General features: G+C 35.7%; 1 long non-coding RNA gene across 2 annotated transcripts; it reads right to left on the bottom strand.

Moving 5' to 3' along the window:
• Positions 1–411: 411 nt before the first annotated feature.
• Positions 412–5,978, bottom strand: LOC118164848. Of its 2 annotated transcripts, none has more exons than XR_004749700.1 (3): positions 5,891–5,978; positions 795–888; positions 412–670 (listed from the first exon to the last, which is right to left on the bottom strand). It is a non-coding gene; the product is annotated as an uncharacterized LOC118164848 (long non-coding RNA). The 2 variants fall into 2 exon arrangements; XR_004749699.1 differs by lacking the exon at positions 5,891–5,978 and adding an exon at positions 1,448–1,490.
• Between the last annotated feature and the right edge of the window lie 263 nt (positions 5,979–6,241).

The raw sequence follows: 6,241 nt of genomic DNA, 5'->3' as shown, positions 1-6,241 counted from the left end.
TAGCAGGAGAGGTGACTAATGTAGTCATTCAAGCAGCAAGATTTCTCTGCAGCCCTGACTAGACTTTGCAGCTCTCCTCTGCTGGTGAGAAGACGCCATCAGCGTCTGAAAGGTTTCAGTGAAGTCTAATTGTCAGTATGAACACAGATAATACAGTCTTTACAGCAATAGAAGCTGTAGCCAGAGGACAGATGATATACTGACGGAAAGAATCCCAGGAGTTTCAACAGATTTTGGATAAGGTCCTACATGTTCTCCTACACAAGTCTAGAGTTATATAGAAAAAAAAAAAAAATACAAGTTGCAAATTTCTTATAACCCACACTTTCTTAATGCTAAAGAAAGCTGAGATCTAGAGATAAATTATCAAACGTTTTTTCCATTGACCTAAATATTGTTTCTAATGCAAACGTGAAAGTTGATTATGAAAAAAATCTTAATATATTCACGGAACTATCCATACATATGAAATTTCTTAAGAGACTAGATCTTCCACAGAAAATGTTTACAGCTCCACAGCTGACAAGGGTCAAAAACCACTGGTGAAGTAATACTTAGATCTAATTTTATGTCTTCCATCAATGAAGAAGTCATGTGGCTAAATTCCCATCGACCACTTTGAAGAGTCGTCCGGAGATGAAAAGGCTCTCTCTTCTGTTATCTGATTGGTCTCCAGTGATTCATGTAAAAAAAGAAAAATTCAGAAAAACAAACAGCCTCTTAGAAATATTTCACAATACTAAATAGCCTTGTTTTTAAAGATGCTTCTCTGCAGACAGAGTTACAGACATTACCTCTGGGCAGCTAGCTGTCTAATGCTCACTCTAGCACTGAATTTTCAGGAAATGATGAATCTCTTCTTTGAAGAATTAGGTGGGATGAAGAGCTCTGGTAGGACAGTAGGGAAATTACAGAAGTATCAGCTCTGTTGCTGATCAGTTACAGTCTCATCATTTTTGCAAATCATCACTTCATGTCTTAATAGAGGTATACTCTATTATGCTTTTATACAATTTGCACCAAATGGGATTGTTCAGAGGAGATCAAAATCATTTATACACACACTAAGAAATGGTTAAATGGAGGAATGGAAGGGAGGAAAAAAAAAAAAAAAAAAAAAAAAAAAAAAAAAAAACTTGTGAAATTGTGTGAAACATAGCAAAGCCAAGAAAATTCTAATACTTGTCTCTGAACACATATATTAATTACTGCATTAGTTAAAATAATCTGACTAGGAGCTGCTTTGAACTAATATAATGAAGAAAAGTATCTTCAATAAAGTATTTTAAGTGTGAGTGAGTCAATAAACAAAACAGGCAGTACAACAAAGAGTCATGCCCTAAGATTTTATGTTGAAAAAATAACCTAAAAACTGACTGAGAGTGAAGTTTAGAGTATTTGCAGGCAAAGCAACTACTTGCTGACTATACAAGAAATGATAACAAACCATGAGGTAGGAAAAAAATTTGCTTCTTTTCCCAGAAGAGAGGAAGGAGGGCAGATAAAAAAAATATATGCAAGTTAATGGTACTGCCTTACATCAAGAGACAACTTTTTTTCCTCCTTCATAACAATCTGTGTGACTTAATGAAGGCCCTTAGAATACTATAGGCTGTAGACATCTAAGAACATGTCGTGAGATATGGATAGGCATCTAAATAACTGTGTGCCTTTTCACATCACGCTGATAGAACAATGTAGTCAGTGTCAGTTAACATCTGCTTTGAATTACTGTTCCTTTGGTTAGTTCCCAGTAAACTCATCAGACTCAGGTGCCATGGATATGACTTCAATTATATGCTACGAGGCTGTAGAGTAAGAAAGCTTTGTTTAAAGATAAACAGGAAAGATAGCATATATTTGCTACTGGAAGACAGATAATGATAGGTAGTCTTATTTTTTTAATTTTTTTTTGAGAGAGAGCAGCCATGAACATCAGTGGTATTAAATGCTGACAACCAGAAATGATTAATCTTTACAAATACCATAACTGCTCGCTGTTATTTAATTTTTACAAGGTTATGTCTGTAAGCATTTTATATTTTTTTTGACCTCATCATTTACCTCCTTTCTTTTAATAAAGTGTTGCCAGATTTTGAGGATTTGTTATAAGTCTCACAATCATTTGTAAACCAGGTGCTAGAAGTATATGAATATACAAACATTTCATATCTTTTATTTTCTTAATTTTGGGGGTTTTCTTTTTTTAAGTTTAACATACATCAAGTATAATGAAAAGGGGAGTCAAAACCCAGCTAAAATACAAAATTTTAATCTCACAATCTGTAAATTAAGCATTATTATTTTAGACGGCCTGGTTCATAACTTTCCTGAAAATTTATGTTGGCCATACCATAACAGCTTTCTCCTACTCTACAAACCTTTATGTCTTTGGGCTTTTGGAGCCAGCCTGTTGTGGTTGGGTATTATTGTTAGAGTGTTATGCACTTTGGCACAAAGTGAGGAACCACCAAGAATACCAGGCAACCTGAGCCGCTAAATGACAGACCTTTTGCAAGCCCAGTGCTTACCCTGTCTAATATTAAGTTCCTTATTCATTTGCCAGTGTAAGAGTAATTATTTAAATGAGGAATTTCTGTTTGGGGAAAATGAAACCTGGTTGTATGATATAGTTCTTTTTCAGAGCTGATAACCAAAACCAGAAATAAAAATCTCCCAGTCTTCTCCAAGTTTACCTTCTCTCCGAAGAGTAAAGCTGTGTCTGTCTGCACTGGTAGCACACCACCCAGTGCAACAGGAGCAGATCTGTAGAGCCAAAGATTTGGTGTTGAAGACGTGACATCTATAGCATGTGGATGGGAAAGGATTGCTTTTTTTCATCCAGTTGGAGAATTTCATTCTAGATCCAGTCTGCTTCTGTGGACTCTCTGTCTGTCATGGTTGGAGTGCATTAAGAGTGTAGCTATCACTTCATTTCATCCAAACAAAATACCTGTTGGGCATGGAAATTACTTCACAATGATAATCAAAGCATGGTGAAAGGGTACAATGAAAATGAAACACTCATCTAAACTTCTGTGTTAATGGGGCTATAGGAGTTGAAGGATGCAACTTCCTGGCTATGTAAACCAATCTATGCCAGAGCAGTTGTGGTCCTGCCCAATGATGATTTTCCACTTCTTATTTCTCTTTCCTTATGTTGATAATGTGTTTGGGTGTTTGCCTGGTAATGAACTATATTTTCAGGGTACTAAAGCAGGAAAAAAAAAAAAAAAAAAAAAAAAAAATCTATTCACTTCAGCACTCTCCCCTTTGTTCCCAAGACCAGATCAATAAGGGGTCAGATGAGCTCCAGTACTCATGGTGGGAACACTCATCTGGTGACAGTTTTGTTGATGAGTTGAAAGAGTTCAAGGCAAGGACCATGGCAAACCTGACTGGTTTAAGATCAACACAGAGGACTGTATCTTCAGATTAGAAACCCAATTCACCCAAGATGAAACAACAGGACACACTGAAAAAAATACCTATACCTGGTATCTCTGTTGTAAGAAACAGCAGTATTTAGAGATATTAGTTCAGGTCCAAGAGTAGATGCTATAACTTAGATGCTCACTAGCTTGACCTTCTCTTCCATCTCTCCACTGTAGGCCTTAAACTAACCCTAAGATCCTCCTTCTATATTTAAAATTTGTCCTTACTGAGTTATTGCCCTGAATTCCAGACTCTATGGCCTGGCAAAAATATTTCTACAAGAAAGCCAACAGCTTTCACCATCACCTAACAGCATGATGAAATGTCCCGCCCTAAGTAACTTTACAGTGGAACTGATTCCTCCCTAGTTTATGCTGGTATGTAATAATACTCTTATGCATTCCCCATTCGTTCCTCACATAAAGACCTCAAAGACTGCAAGATTCCACCCAGGTGATTTTTTGATCTTGAAAAAAATGTCTCACTGATGACGTTACGGTGTAAATTTCACATGGAATCATACAAAAATAATAAGAGATTTACAAAAAAATAACAGAAATACTAGTATGCTGTGTTTTTTTCTGTCAGAAATCAATAATAGTTGATGGTACTAACATAACTGGCCTATGTGGAATAAGTGCAAATACGAAGACATCTACCTTTTCTCCCAAAAATAAGATTCCAGCCAGCTACTTTTACAGTTCATCAGATAGGTCATCAGCATATCAGTGAAGAGATTTAACTCCTTCAGTAAGAAACCATATGAAAATGGCTATTCAACCATTCCAATAAGTCTAATAGGTATTTTATCAGTGGTCTTAAATTTTATTTATTTTTTTCTCAATTTTAAGATGCAGTTTCCTCTGTTCCCACACTCACTACTCTGTAAGATTTTCCTGAGTGCCTTATCTGATTGATAGTTTAATATACAGTGGAAAGACCATGCTAACTCCCTCCTCACTAATCCATAGAGCCCAATAGTAAACAATAAAAACAAAGCAAAATTTTGAAATAGTCCATTATGTGACTCTTGATCACAGATGTAAAACAATCTAACTTTCAGATCAAATCTTGTCTGTACTGATTTGTATTAACAATATTTTGCATTTGACAAACTTAAAATTTTTCATTTATAGTGGATTGTCCTCATAATTATTTGTACACAACATTTCCATACATATGCAATTAGTCATTTTGGCTTCTATGGGTCATTACAAGTGTTCCCAAGAAAAAGGATGTGTTTTGAAATTATGGTTATTCTCACTGCATTACTAATTCTTTAAGTGTATTGCCCTCTATAAATGTTTAAGAGGGAGTGGTTTGCTTGTTTACTTCTCAGTATGACTCTTTCCCTATCAGTATGAATCTTCATTCATGTGTGTGGATTAGCAAAATCGAGATTTTTAACTCTTGTGATTCTTCTCCTGAATGTCACGAGTTGTTTACAAATGTCAGTGTCTAAAGACAAATAAGATTTCTGATGAATGTCAGGTGGCTGGCAGGGTGTGGGAATCCTTGTGATAGACTGTTGCCTTCTCTCTTGCCTTCCTGTTCAGTGCTTCATGTATTCATGCAGTAGTGTAGTGGCATTCCCTGTTCTGCTTTCTTTTTTTTTTTTTTTTTTTTAATTCATCTTTTTTTTGACCAGGAACAGGTCTTGAGCTGATGTTCTTATGAAGTTCTTTGTTTTAACCATAAGATGTCATTCTTAATAGCCATCAGCTCAGAGCCCATCACTTCATAATGGTACAGAATTATTTTTTTTCCCATTACGTTTAGGCACATTGAATACAAGCTGCTATTGTATTGCCTATTCAGTCAATACTAGGATGTGCTTGTGAGATACTTTGAAGTTAAATTTTGTTTTTACTGCCCTGAATAATTTAGTATCATCAGAGAACTTTGCCTCTTTGCCAATCATCCACCCCTTTTTCTGTTCTTTTATCTCTCTGTTGAACAACACTGACCCAAGCAGAGGTCCCTGTGGGACTTCAGCGATGATCTCACTCCACTTAAAGCTGACCATATATTTCTACTCTGAGTTTCCTTTGCTTTAACCAGTTTTATCCACATGAAAAGCTTCCTTATTTTCCAATTACCACTTCCTTAAGAGACTTTGGTGAGCAGCCTTTTTAGAAATTTATTTAAACTGACACTCAATTCCTTTTATAGGGCAATTTTAGATCTTCTTCACTGTAATTTAACATTAGATGAAAATGCTGTAATTCTCACAAGCTTTGGGGGAATTTTGATCAGCTCTTTCTTTTTCCTGTTTTCTATAATTTATGGCACCCGTCACTGTAAAGATGATGAACTAGATAATGCAATGTCCTTAGCTGTTAGTCTCCTTCCTTCAGGCAAGTCAACATATGTAAGACATGCAGCAGTAAAGCAGATGATTGATTACACTGTTTGTTAATTACAATGGATTAATAGTCTTATAGAGCAAACTTACATTATGTTGGTATGCTATGCCTGCTTGAAGGTGTGTTCAGCCAAATGAATAGTCAATCTCAGTGGTCAGTCTAATTTCAGGGTACCTTTTGAAAATGAGGAAGAAGTTATAGGGATGAGCTGTGTTCATTCATCTTTATTATATATTACATCTGCTGCTTATAAAGATACTGGGATGAAATGTCATGTATGCCTCCTTTAAAGCATTCAGTTTACATATGTATTGGTGGAGTAAATTCATATAAACACACTTTACTTGAAGCTACAGATACTCTTACTTTATCTCCCTGCCTTTCTCAATTCATTGCTTTTTCATAGATGGAGGTGATTAAAACTCAGTGAAAATACAAGA

This window comes from Oxyura jamaicensis, chromosome 3 (assembly GCF_011077185.1).
Source record: "Oxyura jamaicensis isolate SHBP4307 breed ruddy duck chromosome 3, BPBGC_Ojam_1.0, whole genome shotgun sequence".
Lineage (NCBI taxonomy): Eukaryota > Metazoa > Chordata > Aves > Anseriformes > Anatidae > Oxyura > Oxyura jamaicensis.
The sequence above is the reverse complement of the archived record's forward strand: the minus strand, read 5'-3'. Positions and strand labels throughout refer to the sequence as shown.